This window comes from Lichenostomus cassidix, chromosome 1 (genome assembly GCF_008360975.1).
Source record: "Lichenostomus cassidix isolate B80296 chromosome 1, HeHo_3.0, whole genome shotgun sequence".
Taxonomy (NCBI): Eukaryota; Metazoa; Chordata; class Aves; order Passeriformes; family Meliphagidae; genus Lichenostomus; species Lichenostomus cassidix.
In genome coordinates, this window is record NC_139479.1 from 2,916,878 (window position 1) to 2,939,170 (window position 22,293).

The following is a 22,293-nucleotide window of genomic DNA, read 5'->3' on the forward strand; positions in this document are numbered from 1 at the left end:
TGAAGCCCCTCTTATGACTTATGCCTAAACGTGATGCCAACATCTCTGGAGAAATATATCTGTTATGAATCTGGGGTGTTTTTCCAAACCCACTTATAAACAAGATGGGCAAAAGCAAATTAAAAAAAAAAAACAAAACCTTTTGTCCTCAGTCTCACATTCAGGAAGGGAAATTGCCACCTTAAGACATCAGCAGCAGCCCTAAAAATGTGTGCAGAGGATGGGACATCACAAGAGCCATGGCTGGCCATGTCCCCAGCTGCTGGAGGAAGCAGCCAGCGAGCACAAACCCTCTCCAGCCAGCCCTTCCCCTCACTTAAAATTCCAGAATAATGAACACTCCGCACAGAAGGGAAAATTTTCAACTCTGACTCACGGGATTATTGCTTTTTGTTTATAAGACACACCCACTAATTTTACGTTGGATCCACGGTGAACCACGGGAGCGTGACGAACGCTGGGAGCACTGCTGCTGCACAGAGAACAACTGGATTCATCCATCCTGCATCTCCTTGGGGTCTCCCTGGAGCTCCAGGACAAACCCTTGGCATGCCATTGGGCTGTTTCTCACAGCTGGAGAGAAAGCTGGGAGTGTTGGAAAATACACCAGTTTAAAAAATTTTGTATGACTTTAGTCAAAGGGTTCTGTTTGCCTTTACCCCAGGAAAAGGAATTTTAGGTTTCTTTCCAGGGGATTGTTCTACCAGGTGAGGTCTGATAAACTCAGCATATAAACAGACTGGGGGTAACCTAAAAGATAGAGGGCTATCAGCAGAACATCAGTGGCTATCTACAAACATCTACCTGCACCAGGGGTGAAGACATCTGGTCAGGAAAGGACTTACAGGAAAACTGAAGAATGAAAAATCTAATTAACATCAGAGGTGAGGAGATTTGGATCCAATGGGAAACTGAATACTGGGGGTTTGTTCAACTTTGGACCAATGAACACCGACCCAATACTTGCCTGTATATTTTTACTGTATAAAATATCTGAGGAATCTGGTAGAAGTGATTTATCATGAAATGATCCTCCCTGCACACCCGGGCTGTGTGTGAATGAGATGATTCCTGAGGTACATCCTGGCCAGAACAACATCCTGGCCAGATAATAAAGTAATGCCTTGACTCTCTAACATTAAAAATGTTGTTGGAGGTTTTTTTGTTTTTCCCATAATTTCGGTGACAGGATCACACAGAACGTGAAACACAGGGAGGTTTTCCTGCAGCTCCAATGCAGAAATTGCTACCAGGTGCTTCCCTCATCCCCAGCATCTCTTGGATCAGTGGGAATCCCAGGTGGGAGCAGCCAGCAGGGCTGAGGCTCCACCAACTGCAGGAATAAATCCCAGCTGACATTTTGCACCTGGTTTTCCATGCAGCAGGATCACTGAGGATGCTGCAGGCTGACTCCAAACCAGAGGAATTGCATAACACACAGCCCTGTTTGATGGAGATATCTGAATCCTACATCCAAATCCTCCTTGCAACACTCCGGAAGAAGAAAAGGACCCTCGAGTGGGTGTGAAGGTTTGTGCTGCCAGAGTGTAAATGAGAATCAGGCCTGACAGCCTTTAAACAGCACACAGCAGTGCAGAACCCGAGGGGAAGGCTGTCCAAATGAAATACCAGCGATTTAGGCAACCAGAAATTTGGAAGCAACAGAACAACTGGTGGGACTGAGGTGAGGACTGATGCTAGCAGGTCTGCCAGCTCCAAAAATAAGCAGTAACAATGAAAAAACCATGACCCACAGCTTGGACCTGGAGTTTCCTAAACCTTCATCCTGACCAGTTATTTGGTTTATTAACTCTGCAGGCATATTCTGGTCACCAGTTTGAACTTTCTCCCAAAAATATGAGATCTAGAGCCAGGTTTTGTTGAAGGGACCAGAGGGCAGGCAATCCCTTGCCTGAAGTCCCAACAAACAAGCCATGCCTCCCAGGTTGACCATGAGCCTTGGGGCTATAGGATGGGCTATAGGATTCTTGTGGGAAGCTGCTCCTGCTTCCCAACCCCAATTTCCATGTTCCCATCTGCAGTCAGAGGGCAGAATGCCACCTAGTGAAATGTTCTTCCTCCTCCTCCTCCTCCCTGCAGCCCCCCAAGCCTCCCAACCCTGCCCCACTTCAGCAGGACCCACAAAAACCATCCTGTCTCCTCACTTCTCTTACAGCTCTGACAGTACCTCCCAAATTTTCCTGTTCACAAGCCAGCTTCAGGCTTCCATCACTGCAGGAGTCACTGCTGCTTGCCTGGGAGCTCCAGGATGTCCATTTTGGGTCAGCTTGCCCAGTATCCATGGCATGGAGCGGGGAACTTCACAGATCCAGGACACAGGCCAAGGAATTAGGCACAGCAGAGCAAATGGAGCCCTTTAAAGTGGCATCCCTGCTGATCCCATGTCCATAGGAGGGCTTTGGCAGGCAGAAACATGATTATGGAAGGGACACAAGCTGCTTTGTGGGCCCCATTTGACCACTGCATTCTTGGTTTGGATTCTTGGTGTTAATCACAGGCTGGCTGTAGTTGGAGTAGAGGTTTGCCCACTCTCCCCAAAACCAAATTCCTGCTGGCATTTCAGGAATCTCCCTATTTTTCCTTTTCCTTTTTTTTTTTTTTCCCCTGGAACCCAACATAAAGACAACAGGTCTCCCTGTATTTTATTTCTGGAAGTTGGAGAGATTATTGAAGCCATCCTTCACAAGGAAGAAGCAAGTTCAGCAAAATTATAGGGATGCTTCCCCTCCTGAGAGGCCTGAGTATAACAGAGATGCAAAAAATGCCTCACTGAATAGCTCTGAAAATAACAAACTAGTTATTTTCATCCTCGTCCATGATGTGACATCCTAATGGAGCAAATAACAGAGCACCAGGGGAAGTAAAAACACCTCTGAACAGAGCTTAACAGGGTCCTCTTCCTGGGAAATATTCTGGACAAGCAGGGAAAAGAAGATGCTTGGAAACTCAAGCCCAGCCAAGGCAGCAGGTCCAGGCTGGGCTGACCTTGCTGCTGTTGCTGTGAAATAGGAATGACACCTTGCACAGCTAATTACAGCCACTCCAACCCTCATCTGCATTCCACACAATGCAGCCAAGGAATAAACAGAATTACCTCCTTGTCTGGAGCTGCTGCCCAGGTTAACCTCCCACCAGTCACCTCCCCAGTTAAAATTATTGGTATTTAAAAACCTTAAATCCACTGCTAAATCCAGGCTTTAGCAATTCCCCAGTGGATCCCTGGAGTGCTCAGTTTTGTGATGGAGAGCAAACAAAACATTCCACACCCCAAACATCCAAACAATCAAATTTACAGGAGTGTGTAAGACAGAGGACAAGGGGGAATGCCTTCAAACTAACAGAATAGGGTTAGATTGGATATTAGGCTTTTTTGTTGGTTTTTTTTTTACTTTGAGGGTGGGGAGGCCCTGGGATAGAATTCCCAGAGAAGCTGTGGCTGCCCCTGGATCCCTGGCAGTGTCCAAGGCCAGGTTGGACACTGGGGCTTGGAGCAGCCTGGGACAGTGGAAGGTGTCCCTGCCATGGCTGGGGTGGCACTGGATGGGATTTAAGGTCCTTTAAAACCCAAACCACTCTGGAATTCTATTAAAAATGGGGTCAAAGCAAAGTAAAAAAAAAAAAGTATATAAGATAAAGCTTCCTGAGAGGAAACCAACCTATACCACCTGTTGACTAAGAAAAAGTGAGTTTTCCACTTTGCTTGGGATGATTCTCTAGCTGTTCCTCACTCCAGCCAGGACTGATGTGCAGCAAGAGCCCAGCTGGCAGTGGCTGGGATAGGCCAAAGCAATGGGAACATCCCATCCAGACTTCCTTGTGCTGATGCAAGTCAGTGCAAGACCACTGGAGGTTGTGTCTATTAATATCACCCGAGGATCTGGCTGATGAATCACCCCGTTGCTGTGGTTGGAAAATACTGCCTCACCGGGAAAATCCTCTCCCAGGGACACGAAACCTCAATGGCAAAGGGAAAGGCCTCCCTTCCAGCCCCACAGAAAATTCACTTCAAATCAGGCGTGGTCCTGTTCCCTCAACAATGAGAACCCACCCCAGCCCCTCTCAATGGCTGTTCAGCTCAATTCAGGCTGTCAAAACATTTCTGATGGGGTCTTTCCTCCCGGTGTTTCTTTTCTCCCGAGATGCCCTCTGCCTCTCCTTCCTGCAGGCTCTTATCTCCTCGCACATGTTCTGCCTCGCCAGAGAACGACCATAACAAACCCTGATTTATGACATCCAGGCTTCCATCTGAATTCCTTCACGTTTGCAGAGTTTAGATGTTGTCCCCGGAGCTGCCAAGGAGTGTAGAGCAGGAAGTCAGCAGAAAAAAATTTTAAAAAAAGGAAGATAAGAGGGCTGCTGGGGCTGGGACAAATCCCCTGCCATGTGTTTTGTTTTCTTTTCATGGTTTAAAATTAAGTAGAAAGGCTCTTCTTCAGGTTCTTCTTCCCCTTTTCCTTATCCCAAAAAAGACAGCCTCAAACAGAACTGATTGGTTTCTTAATGAATATTAGGCCAAGGGAAGGAAGGCACCTGAAGCACAGACAGTTTGCATTTAAGTCTATTTTTTAATTGAATGTGTAAATTATTCCAGAACCCTGGTTACATCACAACCCCAGCTAGGCTGAGAAATCCCAAGGACTGGGAACTGCATCTGCCTGTGCACTAGTGAGGTGCAGTGGGATTTATGAGCTGGTACCACGCTGGGGAAATCAGCCCTGCACACAATTCCCCCTCTCCACATGGGGAGAGCTGATCCATGGGGCACCTGAACCCCACAGATCCCCCATGGTTTGCCTCACCAGGCCAGGGGAAAGGGGGCATCTCTTGGATTCACCCCAAAATGATATCAGGGTGATGATATCAGCTCATCTCCCAGTGAGCAAAGCTGTTAAAACGACACCAAAAGTAGCTCTCAAAGTAAGTTGCATGGCATTTGTTGCATGACCCTCATGGGAAAGGTAAACTCACCTTTTGACACTCTTTTGCACTCAAATAGCAAAACTTTGCTAAAACTCAGCAGTAAGTTGAGCTGGGTCATTCTGCCAGGCTGGGGCACTTGAGTGTCTCTGATTTCTCCTGGTGGTTGGGTTTTTTGGAAGATGAGGGTTTTTTCTGAGGACACAAAGTGTGGACACTGTGCATTTTCCCAGTGCAAACCAAACCATAACTTGACCTGAAGCTGGGATATCCAGTGCACCCATATTGAGGCATTTCTGTGTCCTGTAACCAGACAGACAGAATTTCTCACATTTACCCTGCTCTCACCTCCTGGACCAAGGTCATCCCCACAATTCCACAACCTCTGCCCCAATCACCCTACCAGGAGCAAACCCCGAGGGCAGAGATCCCTCAGGACACCTGAGATGTGTCAGGACACCCTGCAGCAGTAAAGAATAATTCATGGATCCCCCAGGGCAGCACCGTGTGCCTCAAGAGCTTGTGGCACTCACTGTCACACACACTTGGTGGCCACTTGCCACTTTGCTCTGTGTAACAGATTACCAGAGATACACAGACAGATATAACTGCTTTCAAGAAGTTTCCTATCACCATTTCCCCCCAGAAAGTTACAACCAAGCACCAAAAAAAAAAAAAATTAAAAAAAATTAAAAGATAAATTAAAAAATGAAGCGAGAAGCGCTTTTCGGGCGCAAAGTTTTCTTTGGAGAGCAGATTGTTTGCAGAGAGATGAAAAGCATGGCAAACACGCTGACAATTTGTGAATATGCAGCCGTACACATATTTCCAGCCGTGCTCACACAGCCTTCCTCCCAGCTCCCTTGCAGCCCTGATGAATCACAGGCTGCAAACATTCTCCACACTATCCCACTCAGGCAATAGTCACGCTGAGTGGCTCATGACTAACCCCCGAGCAGGAGTTTATTCACAAAGTGTATGCAAATAGCAAACACATCTGTAAGCAGCAGCGCTTAGCCCAGGATAATTTGCAAACAAGAAAAGGGGTTAAGTCTGTCGTGCTGATTGCTTACAGAAAGTGGATCACTCAGCCTTAGTCATTTGCATCTCTTTCTGGATTGCAAATCCTCCTGGCACAGAACACAGCAGGCCCTTTCATTTGTTTTCCTGCTCCTCGTCCTCCAGATGTTCAAGTCAGACTTGTTTTCTGCAGTTGGTTGGTTTGGTTTTTTTTTTTTCTTTAGGACCTCTCAGCCAGATAATGAAACCTACTACAGTCACTACTTTGCAACAGGAGAACTATCCAAGCTCTGAAAACTCAAATATATACTTGATTTATTGTTTCCAGTGGTCAATCACATAAATGCATTAAGTTTTTCCAATGAAGAAATTCACAGAATCATATCATAGAATGGTTTGGGCTGGAAGGGACCTTAAAAATCATCTCTTTTCACTCCCTGCCTTGGGGAGGAACACCTTCCTATATCCCAGGTTGTTCCAAGATCCATCCAGCCTGACTTTGATAATTTTCTTGGATAGGGCATCCACAATTTCCCTAGACACCTTGTTCCAGGGCCTCACCACCCTCACAGGAAAGAATTTCTTCCTAATTGCTAATCTAAATCTACCCTCTTTCCGTTTGAAATTGTCACATGAATATTCTGCTTCAGCAGCAGCACAGGGTAAATACCGGAATGCATCTGCAGAATAAAGCAGCAAAGCAAATTATTTGTTTCTCAGCAGCACAATTATTCAACAGGCTCACATTTAGTGGGCTCAGTGAAAAGGCCTATCTCAGACTTAAAAAAAAAAAAAAAAAAGAACTATAACCCAAAAAACCTTCCAAGAAATAATCAAAACCAGAGCTATCCATCCCCTACACCCCTTCACTGAGTATTTAAATCACCTATTTGATGCAATATTGCTCACAGCACTCCACCTCTGCACCCCCAAATTTCAGAAGTTCAAATTTCACCTCACCCAAAGGCAAGCTTCTAAAACTCCTTTCTTTTGGGCCTGGGATAGTAGCAGCTGCAGTGCATCAATAACAGGTTAATTTAGGCATCGATTTAACTCAGTGCTGCTGTGCTGAGCTCCTGGCAAACAGCTGAGAGTGCAGTAGGAGGATCCTCCACCCCCAGCAAGGAGCAGGTGAGTGAGCAATAGACACTAAATTTGTACTAGGTGTGGGTAAAGCTGCCAGTCAGAGAGCAGGCTTGGAAGGCTGAGTGAATTATCACATCTTTGGCTGCCTCTCGTGACTGCCTAGGTGTCACCTCTTGTTCTGCAGCTTATGCAATGTCTCCAGGTTATGTCAGATGATGTCTGACTGCTGAGCCTGCTCCTCTTACTGCTCCCTGACATCTTTTCTGATGTTTTCTCAGTGCTTAACTTCAGCATTTTTGAATTGCAGGCTACCCATGCACATGCTACCCAAATGCAGTCTCTGTGTTCTTCTGTACTATGGAAACTAATTTTTTAGGAGCAGATTTGCACTTTACTCTTTGATTGAAATCTGTACTCCAGAACCTCTGTAGACAAAGAATGTCTCTGCACAGTGCTGTGAGTCCCATGATTTATTTTGCAGGAAGCTACCCCTTTCCCTGGATTTGGGATGTTACCAGGAATAAGAAGTGAGCTACTCTAAAAGAAGTTGCTGTGAATACTCTCTTTATCTTTTATTACAAGTTCCTCATCTTGCCCATGCCCATTAATAGTTCTGAGATTCCTTTGATGCTGACTTGGTTAACAATCCCAAGGCAGAATGGGATAAATAATTCCCATCACATCTTACTCCATCCTCACTCCCCATCCAAGGACTTGGGATCATAGGGGATGAGGTTTGGAGGTAGAAGATCATGGAAAGTCTGTTCTCCTGATGCCTCTCACTGGGTTTCACTTGGGAATAGTAGGTTAATGCCTGACAGCTACAGCAGCCAGCACAGAGTTTTTCTGGGTTTAGGGAGCAGGAACAAAGGCTACATCCAACTCTCAGGGTGCCCTGAAAATGTTCAGGCTAGTGTGAGCAAGAGCTGCTGTCTTGTCTCACTGACCCTTTCCAAGCAGCATCTTAAAAAATGAACAATGGTGCTCCAGGAGAGCCTCCTTCTCCTCAAAGAAAGACTCACTTTTAATACCCAGCTACTAAATAAAGCCATTTTCACTCATGTCAGCCACCAGAACACGTAAATAATGTAACACATACTCATAAATAACCTGGCAATGGAGACATAATGGGAGGGAGCTGCTGAGTGTAGACATGGGTGTATTTATTTGGAAAGTGTGCTACATCCTTACCACGAGGTAAATGCTACATTATGTGGCCCAAAAGTGGCAATAAAAGTTCTGTAATGTTCTAAACTTCTTTGGGTATGACAGGTTTATAAAAAAACCTCAGATCAGAAGTAATATGAGCAGAGTGTTGATTTTCTGCTTCTCCAAAAATGTAGCAGTTGATACTGCTGTTCCTTTGACATAAACAATGGAATTTATATTTTTCTTCATTCCTGAGTGATTTGAGTATTTGGAAATTATTTTGGACTTGTGTCATGCAGCCAGGTAGACCTGATGGTTTTATCATGTGTTCTTCCCTGTCCTTTTTGCCAACTAAAAATCAAACAGCACAGTGAACACCTCATTCCAACCCCAGCCATGGCAGGGACCCCTTCCACTGTCCCAGGCTGCTCCAAGCCCCAGTGTCCAACCTGGCCTTGGACACTGCCAGGGATCCAGGGGCAGCCACAGCTTCTCTGGGAATTCCATCCCAGGGCCTCCTCACCCTGCCAGGGAACAATTCCTAATTCCCAAGATCCCATCTCTCCCTGCCCTCTGGCACTTTGCAGCCATTCCCTGTGTCCTGTCCCTGCAGCCCTTGGCAATTGTCTCTCTCCATGTTTCCTGCAGCTCCTTCAGGCACCAAAAGGCCACAATGAGGTCACCCCAAAGCTTCTCCTCTCCAGGCTGAACAATCCCAGCTCTGCCAGCCTTTCCTCCCAGCAGAGCTGCTCCATCCCTCTGCTCATCCAGATGAAATCCCTGCTCAGAAGCTGCAACCACACCGTTTGTCCAGGGTAATGCTGAGGAGATGGGATGGGAAATGCAGGACCCACCAGCTCCAAACCTCCCTTTGATCTCTGCCAGTCTGAGTGCCAAGGAATTCTCTGGAGCAGCCTGGCTGGCCGTGGGTCACTCACAGAGCTGAGCTCTGGGTCTGTTCTGCATCTGCTCCTGCAGACAAACAACCCGGGACTGTCACCGAGCAACGGGGTGATGCTGCTCATTTAGGAAATGACCAACCATTTGTGTGTGTCTGCATCTGGGAAAGGTTAAATCTGCCTTTGCAGCAGCACAGAAGGAACGGGAGGGAATATCAGGCTGGGTGTGGTGTGTCTGGAAGGAGCCTGGTGAGCCTAAAAGATGCTGCAGAGGAAAGTCTTGTGTCACAAGGAGCCTTGCAATGTGCCTGTTTGTCCCCGTCATGTTACAGTGAAGTCTGGAGGCTGGGTTTGGTTTGTTTGTTGGGTTTTTTATTTAAAACGAATTCTGGAAGTAAATTCCCTCAGATTCCTCATTTGATGGATTGTTTGGAAATCAGTACAGAAATAACACACCATGCTACCCAAAAAAGTGATGTTTCTCTGTTGTGTGTGTGTTCAGGGACAAAAGTGGCAGTCACTTATTTTTGTTTTTAAAAGCTGAAATGTCACCTCTTACCTGAAGTTTTCCTCAAACACTCTCAGCAGTGAGGGGGAAAGAGCACAGCTTGGGGTGTTTCAGGCACCAGTGAAACACAGGTTATCCAAGCACTGCTGAAACTGTGGCTCTGCTCCCACAGGAATTCCAAGCATGCCCATCTAGCCTGGGATGGAGATGTATTTTTTAACAGGAGCAACTCAAATCCTCTCTGGAGGGCAGGGAAAAGGCGATTTGTACAGCTGCAGGGTGGAATCTCTTTGTGACCACAGCCCAGAGCAGAGCCAAGCTCATGCCAGGGCTGTTCCAGGTAAAAATACACATTTGTCCAGCTGTCAGCCTGCTGGGCTCATCTCCTTGCAAGCAATTCCTCTGCTTGTGTTTTAAAGGAGGAAACAAAACGTGCAGCTGAAGGCACCGAGGTGGATGCAGCAAGGTGCAAGACAGGTTCACCACGGGGCAGATTATTCCTGTCACGCCTGGTATCTGATTTCCTAGAGATCAGATCTGCGATAAACTTTTCCTCTCGGAGTTCCAAAGACGCTGCAGGGCAAGGGATGGGTTTAGCTGGAAAAGGAGGAGGCTGAGATGGGCAAAACCAAAGGGTTGGAGCTTCAGGCAGTGGGGAGAAGAGGCAGAGCAACAGAGGTTCCTTCCCCAGGACTGATTCCAAGGCTGATCTGACTCAATAATTTTCCTCATACCCTTGGCTCAGAACGTCAGCATGTGCTTAATAAAATTTGCTGATGACACAGGACTGGGAAGCAGCTTCAGTTCAGACTGTTAGGGTATGTTACAGTAAGGCCTCATGATCCAAAGTAGCAGAAAAGGGAGGAAATTCAGTAGCACAAGGTCACACATTTGGGAAATACTGATTTTTTTTGCTTCTAGCAAGGAATTCATCACCTGGCAGCAATGGAGCTTTTTCCCCTGAGGAAAGGGCAGTTAGGAATGATAACATGATGCAGATGTGAAGGGGAAATTTCAGCCTTAAAATGCTTCCCAAGAGGTGCCTCTGTTAGGGATCCCCCAGGAAGGGCTGAAGTAATGCCACTGTGAAAGCTTTGGATTAAATTCCCTTTGCAATGGCAGGTACAGTTCTTCCTTCCAGTTCCCAGCATGAATTCCCAAGGGACACAAAATAGGGGTGGAGAAGGGTAATCAGGATAATAGAAGAAAAAAAGCTGCACTACCAGAACACTTTTGCTAAAAGCTTTGCCTTGGGAAAAGAGCAGAATAAAAACTCAAAAGGGGGATCTGAAGGCTGCATTTTAGGATTAAGTTCTTCCCCCAGAGGGTGCTGGCACTGCCCAGGCTCCCCAGGGAATGGGAACATTCCCAAAACTGCCAGAGCTCCAGGAGCCTTTGGACAGCACTGCCAGGGATGACAGGGTGGCATTGCTGGGGTCTGGGCAGGGCTGGGGTGGCACTGGATGATCCTTGTGGATCCTTTCCAATCAGGATATTCTGTGGTCCTATAGTTCTATAAGTCAGGTGTTCTCTATAAGTGTTCTGGGCACAAACTCTTGGGAAGAGCTGCCAGGATGGTTTCCTCATAAGGACATTTGGATATACACTGGCCACCAGTTTATTTAGGCTGTAAATTAGATGAAGTGTTTAAACCACTGGGATAACCAGATATTGGGAAGGGCTTCCTATAAGATCACAGAGCCAAATAATCCACCTACTCTTTGTGGAGTTAGAAAAGGAAGAATATACCTGGACCAGGTGATCCAAAAAGTCTTCTTTAATCCCTTCCCCTGCCCTAACACTGTTCCTCAGTGCCATCCATCAATAACATGAGTGATAAAACATGAAGCTTTGAAGCTCCAGCTTTTTCTCTGCTTTCAAAAGACATTTGAAGGCATTTGCCTGCAGAGGATTGCAGAGTGTGGACTCAGGTTTCTACGTATAAATTAGCACACAGAGTATGAAAGTGAAATTTCAAAGGCAGGTCCAAACCACTTCAACAGAAGAAAAAAATTCTGACTGCAGCAAGGTCTTTTAAAAACCCTACTGAAAGAACTGGGAGTAGTAAAGACTTTGAATACTTTTATTTTACATGCTGTCCTTGGTCTTTTTCCACAGCAAATTTTGAGCACAACAGATTTTTCCCATTCACCACTGAGACAGCTGCAAGAGGCTCAGGAGTTGTTTCCCATCTGTCTGGTTGCTGTGGTTCCACAGTGCCCTACAGGTGTACAGTGGTGATAATAGATACATAAACCATTTTTAGAAATTTTTCCCCATGGGCTCACAAAAGCTGAGTGTCTTGGCCTGGCAGGTTTGGCAGGAAAGGCATTTTTCCTTGTGCAGCATTCATTTTTGGATGCCTAAAGCCCTGTCCAACAAGAGGGAATTGCACTGTTTTTCATTCTTTCGCAGTGTTCCATTAAAAATAATTACCAGCCCCATCAATTATTATCACTCAACAACTGGGACTTCCTGCCCTAAAAGCTCTTTGTTTATAAGTCATCACCCACCTCTCTATTATTGAATCCTCCAGTAATCCAATGTATTTGAGGACTACCTGGAATGGCATGACTAATGCCTCCTGCTCATGTTTTCCCACTTTCCTGGCAAATCAGCAATGAGAAGAGCCAGAGCATCTCCATCTGAGCACTGTCCAGCTCAGGAGCTCCTCTTTTTTAATCCTATTTGTTGCATCCAGTCCTGCTTTCCTCGCATCCAGCCCCACCCTGCCCCTCTGGAGTCTTGTGAAAATTGAAGAGAGGCCAGTTCCAGTTTTCTTTCCCTCCCCCAAGACTCTTTCATCCTGGGCTGAATCATCTCACAAGACTTTCCTACACCCCTACAAGAGCCTCCAGGCCCTTCTCTTCAGGATTGCACCTTGCCAACCCTTCAGCAGCTTTTGAATGGATAAGCCAATGACTCCTTGAAAAGCATTTTTATTCAGGCTCCTCACTCAGCTCTCCTGGAATCAAGCCCTGCCTTATCCCCCCGGATTGTGTAGCTGGAGATCAGAGCAGAGAACAAGGAGCAGTTAACAAAGTCCCCAGGGACTATCTCAGGTGTATTTTCACTCCTTACATCACCTCCCAGCGAGCCAGGGCATGTTCCTGACTGCAATTCTAAGCTCAAAGCCAAGCTTTCCCAAAAAGTTTTAATTCAGAACCATTATTTTGTTGTTGTTCTGCCTCATCAACATCACACGCAACAACTACTTTGCTGATCCTGTCGATTTTATAGCAAAAAATAAAGTTGTTTTATGTTATGCTGAGAGCCAGGACTTGTGTGGCTAGGCAGACAGAGGGACCCATAACTTCCCAAATATTAAACCACTTTTTCCTACTTGTTCCAGTGCTCCACAGAGCAGCAACTAAGCCCTTGCTGCTTTTCTCCCTCTGAAACGTCTCTGTCTCTCTGCCACTGAAGTGATGAGAATTTTGCCCCGGGTGAGACCAGCCAGGAGAGCAGGAGAGCAGTGACAGTGCCAACAGTCATGGCCAGGGGCATGGAATTGTCTCATCCTCTGTGATCCTCGGCACAGACAGCTTTTGTGGCAGGCAAACAACACCTCCCCTTCCCCTGAAGTGGTGTGGGTGGAGGGCAGACTTTTCTTGAAGAGCTCTTCAGTGAAGGAGACCTCTCTTACTAATGCTTTCCTTAAATACTCTGCAGCAGCACTGAAAAAAACCCACCTTTTATTCCACACATAGCTGCCTTCAAAGAAAGATGGTTTGTGGAAAGAGGAAATGGCTTTTCTTAGGTTCCCTAGCACAGCTGGAAAACACAGGTGAGGTTTTGGGCACAGAGCCCTTTTTATGGGTTCTTTCTCATATAATTGCTTTAGGATGTGTAACGGATGTACAGCTCACCTACAGCCAAAAAAAAAAAAAAAAATTAAAATCCCTTTGAGAATATTAGCGTGGCTGTGAGTTTTCAGCAGGACCACCCTTTCCAATTCTGTCCCAGCCTTCTGCTGAAATTAGGAACTGCTTAATTACAGCCTGCTTGGATGGTGCAGGTCAGCTGAACAGTGCCAGGGGACATGGGCACTGCCCTAGCTGGGCTAGAATGCAAAGATTAACAGGCATAAAGCAATGGTTTTCCCCATCCAACCACCCCCACTTCTTTATAGACTCTCTAGGTTGGAATCATCAACAAATAATTCTCAGGCATCTCTTACTATGCAAACAAACGAGCCTAGAAATCTTCCAGAGGTTGTTCCTAACGCAAGCAGAGAAACAGAATTAACATCTTGGCTTTCTCCTTGAATGTTTCATCTGAAATATTCTGAAAACAAGTAAATCTGTTGAATTAAGCAGAAGAACCAAACACACTGAAGCCCTTCAAAAACACTCTGGGAAAACAATGGCACTTGCAGTGACTTTCCTCCAGCACATCAAGGAGGAGAGAACAAAGGGCCGATTTACGGGGGCGCGTGAAGAATGGGGTTATTGTTCCTTTATTTCCTACACATTCCCACCCAAACCGAGCCGAGCCCTTCCTCCAAACAGCACCAGGCCGTGGATGTCTCAGCTGATGTGTCTGTGCCACCAGGCAGAACAAAAAGTACTTTACCCAATTGCTCAACAAGCACTGAGCCAGCAGCTGTAACGTAGAGGGAGTGGGGTTTAAACCAAAATTTGCATTTAGGTGTAAAGAAGTGGCTCTGACTTGTCTCCACGTTTGAAACCTCATTAATTTTTCCTTTGATTCATTAATTCAGTTACCTGTTAGCACGTAACTCGCTGCATGCTGAAACTTGACCTCCAGACTGAAGTACTGGTTTGATCAGCATCTCCACAAACAACAAATTTCCAGTAAGGAGAGAGATTTCTGCACCATGACGTTGGCAGGAGCTGCCGTGACGTCCTCCAGTGATGGCTGCACGATTTGGCCATAAATCACCACCCCACAAAGGCTCCTTTCCAGGTCAGGGCTTCACCTCTGGCCCCAGTGGCTGCTCACCGAAGCTGCCCATCCTGCAGGAGCTTCCAGGAGGGAAACATCAAACATGTGATCAGCACCAGCAACTGCTGCTGCTTGGGTGATGGATTGGGGTAGGGACTGTCTGCCTGACTCAGTGGTGTCCTAACCCAAGCCTGCCTGATAATAAACTGCAGCTGCAGCGCCAGGAATCCTGGATACCCTCATTTCTGCACTCTGGCTATGACTTCCAGCCTGATGTGTAAATACAGTGGAAAAGTAAAAGCAAGTGAAGGCAGGAAAAATACAGCTACCTCTGAAGTGATTCCTTCACTTCCCTCTGTGTTATTTTGATTTACTGTGAAACTCTCTCCACCAAAACGCTCGAAGAACCTTTTAGCAGAAAAATCAGATTAATAGGAGGAAGCATGGCAGCATTGGCTTTGTCACAGCTCGCCTTTGGGGTCTGAGCCACTGATTTCTCCTCTCTTCACACTGAGATAAAAAGTAAGTTGTCACAGCTCAGGGCTCCTTGCAGCTTGAGTAAAGCTAAGTGGGGTTATATTTGCCCAGGCTAGGGGAGAGCACATGGGCAGCAGCTAACTTGGCATGGCAATTCATCAACCCACTGGAGGCACCAATTTGTCTGAGCTGATGTCCCTTAGCAGCCAACAGAATGGGGGAGGAAAATCCAGAGGAATTCACCTTACCCTAAGACAGAACGCAAAATGAGGCCAGTTGACTCATGCCCAAATCACACCCATTTCTCCTGCTGCCAGTAAAGGGAGCCTTGGGTGATGTGCAGATGGAGGCAGCCCAGGTGGGTGAGTCAAATCCACCTCCAGCCACCAGAACCTGGTCCAGCTCCTGCCTCGAGCTGGCTGTGCAAGGAGATTCTTCTCATCCCTTCTCACACTCCATAAAGAGCTGCAGAGGCTCTTCATTTCCCAAAGAGAACATTCTCACACTTCCAGGAGTTGTGTGGAGAGGAGAGCTTTCCTACCCAGCTCTTGCCACTCAGCAGGGCCATCACTGCCCATTGTCCCCTCTGCCACCCTGACTGGCCACTGGGAGAAGCTCTAAGGAGCAGAGATGTCCCAGATGGCACCTGGTGGCACAAAGCCACTGGGATCCCCTGCAGATTGAGGGTTGGCAGGCTGTCCCCAGCCCCTGGAGGGATGAAGCAACCCAAAGAGGGTGTCCACATTCCCCCAGTGCATGTCCCAGCTCTGCCAGGAGGCACCAGGCAGATGTTTGGGTTTAACACTGCTAAATTAACTCACACTGTTAATTAATGTAGGGAAACAACTACCGTCCACGAGCCAGAAACCCATAAACATGAAACTTCTCAGACAAATAGCTGGGACTGCAGCTGGGAGCAAGCAGGGGAAGGAGGGGAGATATCACCCAGCAAGCACTCACACCACCATGGCCATTCAGCACGGAAAAGGAAAAAATAGCTGCTGCGTAGTTCGGAAATATAAAAATAGTTCGGCTGTTCCCCTACCCTTTCCTTTCAGTCATCACTCTGCTGCAGCCCTGGGGTTTGTTTGTGTCAGTTGCTATGGGGAGGTTGTGGCTGCCAGACCCTGCTGAGGAGCAGCTTCTCCCTGTCCCTGAGTCCAGGGAAGTGGCTCTGGAACATTCCCAACTTTCTCCCTGTCCCTCTGAGTGCCTGGCTTGGTGCATCCTGATGCAATGAGGCATCATCACATCTCCCCTTCCCACAGAGTGTTTTCTGCCTTTGAGAAGAGCTGCAAGGGTTGGGGACAAGGCTGTTGGGCTGCTCCTGGCAAAGAGTGCCACCCATGCCATGAAATCCCTGTCACCAGCACAGAACTCCTCATGGGACAATGTCCACATGGCCATGTCCAACCTGGGGAGCACCTGGACCGAATTCTGCTGCTTCAGCGTGATGGTATTGTCACCCTGCCAGGGGAAGCAGGACAGGGGAATGGCTCTTGTCCCCCTCCTCACGCTCAGGGCGGGCTGGGGGCTCAGCACAGCAGCCAGCACATCCCCCAGGAGCAGTGCCAGCTCCACAGGGCTGCTAGTGGCACTTCCAGCCCTGCAGGAGCACAAACACCTCTCCCGTGTCACTGATAACAAGTGCCTGCAGGCAAGGGCTTGTGGCAGCCACTTCTGCACTCTGGCTCTGTCAGAGGTGACTCCTGGGGCACAGCAGCCTCCTTTCCACACTCCCTCACCCCTGCCACCATCCCGTGCTCAGAGCAGGGTGACAGATGTGACAGCCCACTCAGGATCGCCGTCCCCCTCTCCTCCCAGTGCCACTGGTCAGCAGGGCTGTGCTTTATGGAGTGCCTGCAGTCCATCACCTCCTCATAAACGCATTTTGGCACCCCAGTGTTTGTGAGTTTAAACATTCCTGCCTGCAATAAACCTGTCCTGCTCACCCCACAAGTGTCTGAGCACCCTATTTCCCTTTCCTGCAGCGCTCAAATATGCTGCCTGGAACCTAAAGGCTCCACGTTTTTCTAACACCTTCTATGTTTGCAGCACTGTGCAGACATTCATTGCCATCTCCCAACAGCCCGGCGAGGGAGGCGAGCAAATATTATTCTCTTTTCTTGGGTGGGAAGAGCGAGACAAAGTGAAAGCAGCTTGTCTGGGACCACAGGGCTGAGCCTGGTAGCTGCTGAGCCTCCTTTCCCTTTACGAGAGGGCTGTGTTTGCTCATAACCCACGGATCCTCTCACACCTGGAGCCCAACCCTGCTGCTGGCAGAGGATTTTGCTCTCCGTGAGCTTGGCTGCCGGGGCAGAGTAACGTGTGAGCAGAGCATGAGTAAGAAACGTTTCCTGCTGGGGACTTGGGTTAGGGCAGCTTTCTCATGGTGTGGAAACACCCACCTTTTGAGAGCAGCCCCGACCTTCTGGGCTGGAAGTGCTGGAGCTCAGCTTTTTAAAAAGGCGAGTGTGAAAAATGGGGGAGGACTTTCCAGAGCTCGTGGGTGGTTTCACTGCCATGAGGGGCAGAAGGGGGGATTTACAACCTCCCCATCCCCATCCCCACTCTGGTGCTCCTCCACCCTGCCTTAAGTGGATCGAGCCCAAAAAGCCAGGTCTTTGCCTGCTGTTACACTGGAGAAAGGGGGTTGTGCACCCTGAATTGATGCCTTAAGGATTTTTAGCTTCTATTCTTCATGTATCTGTAGCCTTGGTGTGTAGCTCTAGGCTCCATATAAAGTGCTAAAAACCTCTGCTGCCAGCATTTTAGACAAAACAATTCCTTTCAATTGGAAAATCCAAGGACACTTTGCTGCCTCAGAGCCCCAAAATATATAAACAACAGTGAACTGGGGGAGCAAGCTTGAGGTAATTGACATCATCACCTGAAGGTGTAATTGGAGAATTGAGGCTCAATATTGTAACAGACAGAACTTATAAAATGTGAAGAACTCGTGACTTGCTGTCCATTTTTGAGTTTAGCCTCTCGAGTAGGCTTTGTCTGTCCTGAATGTACCTAAAGGCTTCAATAAATTAATCTGCTTTTTATTCTCCTAACTTTATCTAGCCTCTGTTTCAGGTAAGCCTGTTCAGGCACCAGTGTTTTCTGCCCATTAGAATTTTTAATTCCCATTGCCTAAGGATAAAGTACCAGCCGACTCAATGAAACAAGAAAAAAACTGTAAGAAGTGGCTGCCCCGCCCATTCTTACACACTTCCATTCATTTCTGAGCTCTGTGATCTCAAACACCACTTGGCAGAGCTGTGCTGATAAGGAGGGTTTGCCATCAAAGGCAAGCCTGGCTGTAAAAGTAGCACTGTGACTTTCCCTGATGGCTCACAGGTGGGGAAAAAAGAACAACTTTATTGTTTTTCTGTCGGGAACAGCATTTATAGAAGCTGGCAAAACACCTAATCTGCTATTCCTGGCAAAGCCCCTGGCAGCTGGGCTGGCACAGGTGAGCAGAGCCCAGCTGGCACAAGGTTTGCCCTCCAGCAGCACTGAAGCTTCCCTGCCAGGCTGAGAATTCCATGCACTTTACAGCTGGAAACTCTGAACAGGCCACACTTCCATGACTTTCTAGGTTTTTGCCTCTTTATGTGAGTTTTGACTCAACACACTGCCTTACACCGAGTGCATTCTCAATTCAAAAGCTTGGTTTGATTGTATGTTCAAGCGATTTTTTTAAATTAAAAAATAAGCAACAATCCCTTCCTTCCTCACATCACTCCCACCCCTGGGTCAGACACAGATTTTGGACACATGGCTGCAGCCCTGTCCATGAAAATGAAATTCACCAATATAATAATACACCCAAGTGCACTAGAAAGTTTTTCAGGAATTCTGGTGGATCAGCAGAAATCTGGTAACATATCTATGGCAGCTACAAATTTACCTGTGCTGAAGTTCAGGGTTTCAGATTCCAGGGCACATTATCTAGGCTAGGGCACTGGTTCAAGTTATGGGGTTTACAGCCTGCCTGTAACTGTGGAGAGCAATTTAAATAATTACATCCTCACCACAAAGAGCTGGAAAACTCAGGTGGCTGGGAGAAAGGGGAATGGGAAGGTGTGACAGCACTGCTGGAAAAGGGATTAACAGGGAAAGTGGGCCAGAAGTGACTGGAACACACCCTTGGCTGCTCAGGGATCTTTGCTGATGAAATACCTCCTCCTGGGCAGCCTCAGCGCTGAGTGGACACCTCAGTTGTGCTGTCCATCCATTATCCCTTTTCCCACTTTGTTCCTCTCTAGGAAATGTGCCCAGGGCTTGAAAAGGGGTGATGAGGGCTTGGGCAGGGCTGTGTCCATCCTCCCACCTCCGAGGCTGGGACTCCACAAGCTTGTTATGGAAAAATGGACAAATAAGTAAAAGATCTGCACACAAGGAAAATGCAAACTCCAAGGTGGATGTTGAGGAAACCTGGGGTAAAACCTAGGTAAGGTGGCACTGTCCACCTTAGGGGGTTCCCAGATTGGGGGGAAGCCTCAGAGATCTCTGAAGGCCTTCCCATCCCTGTCTCCAGCCTCTCCAGCTGCTCTGCCCCATTTGGTCTCCCAAAAAACCCCAGGAGCATGCTGTAGCTCCCACAAGCACCATCCACCTGAGCAGGGAGTGTAGCAGTAAATAATCCACGGAGAGAAGTGGTTAGGATTGCAGCTGCCTGGCCAGCTGTGCTGTCCCAGGCCAGTGGCAGGGGTGACAGGGAGGGGACACTCACCTGGCCAAGGTCACCTGAATTATGGCTCTGGGTAACGCCAGCACCACATCTGCCCGGGAAAAAGCACTAGGTTCATTCAGTGGAAAAGATGAGGGTTTATACTACAAATCTCTGTTTAGGGCAGCATTACTCATCTGCTGTGGGTGTGATTCAAGACCAAAGTTAGCTGACCAAATTCCCTATATAGTCAAGAAAGAGACCCAGAAGGAGGGTGGTGTGAGCCAAAGTGCCTCCGTTCCACGCCTGAAGTCAAACAGAGTCAATCCTGCCATTGTGGACAGAGTGGTATTTTAGTTTCTGGCTGCAGAGAAGGGGTTTTTTTGTGGAATCTGTAAAAGTAAACCAACCTTTTAATACTCCATCAAAGTGGTTTTCCTTTTTTCAGCCACTGTCACACGTGTTTTGCTGGTATGCACTGCCCCACCAATAAACAGCACTATTTTGGCTACACTTGCCAGGTGTTCTTGAAGCTTTCATTGAGAATCAATCCAAAAAACACCCCAGGAGCAGCATTTCTGTCCCTCACCTCCAAAGCAGGGCTGGCAAGGAGTGCTGCAGGGCAGATCACAAAGAAGGGTTTTTCAAAGACCTTAGAAATCCAGTGGAAATACACAGAAATTAAAGTAGTGGAGTGAGGAGAGAGAAAAAAGCACAAGAACTCTCTAAGAATTCAGGTCTTGGAAACTGTTGGAATGAGGGAAACCCTGGGCAGTTACAGTCACTGCACAGGTGAAGGGAGCAGGAGCCTGGGAGATAATAGGACTTAGGATTAGTGAAACACAAATGACGGAATAACTGAACCAAAAATACATCTGCAGGGACAGGGGTCATCACTGCCAGCTGCCAAGGAACTGCATAGGAAAGAGTTCCTATCTTTAGTCACCCGTCGTCTGAGGAGGCAGAGAAAATGATGCAGTGATGCTGCTAGCAGTGCTGGAAAGGAGTAAACACCATAAAAAGTTCATCCATGGGAGAGGAGGGGGCAGGCCAGCTATCCTAGCACTGGTGAAACAACAGGCTATCCAATTTCCAAGCACTTCTATGGTTAAAAAGAGCACAGCCAGAAGTGTGATGCCAGTTTTCTTATCAGATTACCAAATTGCCTGGTTTCCCTCCACCATCAATCATTTTGCCTTCACAGTATACTTCAGATCCTGGTTCTTCTCCCCTCCACATCACCATTAACCCCATTTCCCCCCAGCTGAAGGTGTTTGCCTGTTTATGTCAGCTTATCCAGTGACACCATGACTTTCTATCCTTGGAATAACCAGCAACAGGTCTATTTCCATCGACGCCTTCGTGACTCAAAGTGATGCAATCTCCCCAGTTAGCATCCATCAATTGTTCTCAAACTGTTCCCTGGGACTGTTTGCTGCTGGCAATGAAGTTTTTGTTGGTCACATAAAGTTCTGTGCCTTTGTTTCCATTTCCTGGCTGGAGGAAAAGGCAAGTCTATCCAGTGCTAATATTAACACTGATTTTTCCATTTGTTTTTGCAGATAGGGGTACCTGCAGTGTTGGTGGCATTATGGCTCCGTTGGCCAAACACTCACGACTGGCACATGCAAATAGAAGGCAAGAAGGACTCAGCAAATTTCCTCAATTATATGCCCAAGTATGAGTGGATTTTTGGTTTAATACTCTTCACCCAGTTCTCTATCACAGTTGTTAGCCTGCTTTCCTATATTTGTGTTCCCTTTCTTTGTTCAGCTTCATCTCATGGTGCTTTCCTTTTCTTCCCATATTCCCAAGATCTCCTCTATTCATTCAGCTACCTAGTGAGCTTTTCTCCTTCCTGAAATGACTTATCCTTGGCAACCCTGAGAGCAAATACTCTCTATTATAAACTCTGTTACTGCTTGAAATCTAATCTCCTGTTCGGCAAAGTTTGTTTAGGATGGGTCTGCCTTTTCCCTTGCGATTTGTTTTGCACAATTTTCTTAGCCAAACATTTTAACCTTCAGCTGTAAATTTAACCCATTTAACATTCAGCTGTGAAAGACCTAAGCTGAAAATTCCCTCTAAAACAGGGGCAGCAGCCACATTAATGAAATCAGAGATTGCAAAGGAAGAAAATTTCTGCAAAAGCAGAATGGATAGTGAAACACATTTGCTTTTGCATCAGAAGGGATGCCTGGTGTGCAACAGAACCATCCTGATTACCTTGGTAAAATGGGCAAATTTTCCTGGATATTTCCTATAGAAAACCATGGAGGGGAATCTTAAGAGTTAAACACCACTATAGAGGAAATATCTCTGTTTTCTCAGGGGAAGAGGTGTGCCTTGCAGCACGAATTCCCTTCAGATAAACACCTCAGGATGAGTGATCAGCATGCCCCCATGCCCTCGTTTCTTCTGCCATGCCCCACCTCGGCAGAGTGACATTTTCTGTGTGACCAACAAGTGAGAGCTTGTGGCATCCTCTTCCTCGTTCAGATGAGACACTCTCCAAACAAGCCCCTGGTGTGGTGCTATCCAAGGAGGAAGATCTGCATGCCCAGCCGTGAAGAACCACCTTGTGAAATACCCAATGTTGACACGCGCAACTGAAGGAACACACATCCACCAAATGGGAGGAAATC

General features: G+C 47.2%; 1 long non-coding RNA gene across 1 annotated transcript in view; it reads right to left on the minus strand.

Moving 5' to 3' along the window:
* Window positions 1-14,627, minus strand: part of LOC146444072 (uncharacterized) — a 71,959-nt gene extending 57,332 nt beyond the window's left edge. Inside the window, exon 1 of the long non-coding RNA XR_014856259.1 lies at window positions 14,328-14,627. This is a non-coding gene — a long non-coding RNA (uncharacterized LOC146444072). The remainder of the gene's footprint in view (window positions 1-14,327) is intronic.
* Window positions 14,628-22,293: the final 7,666 nt, after the last annotated feature.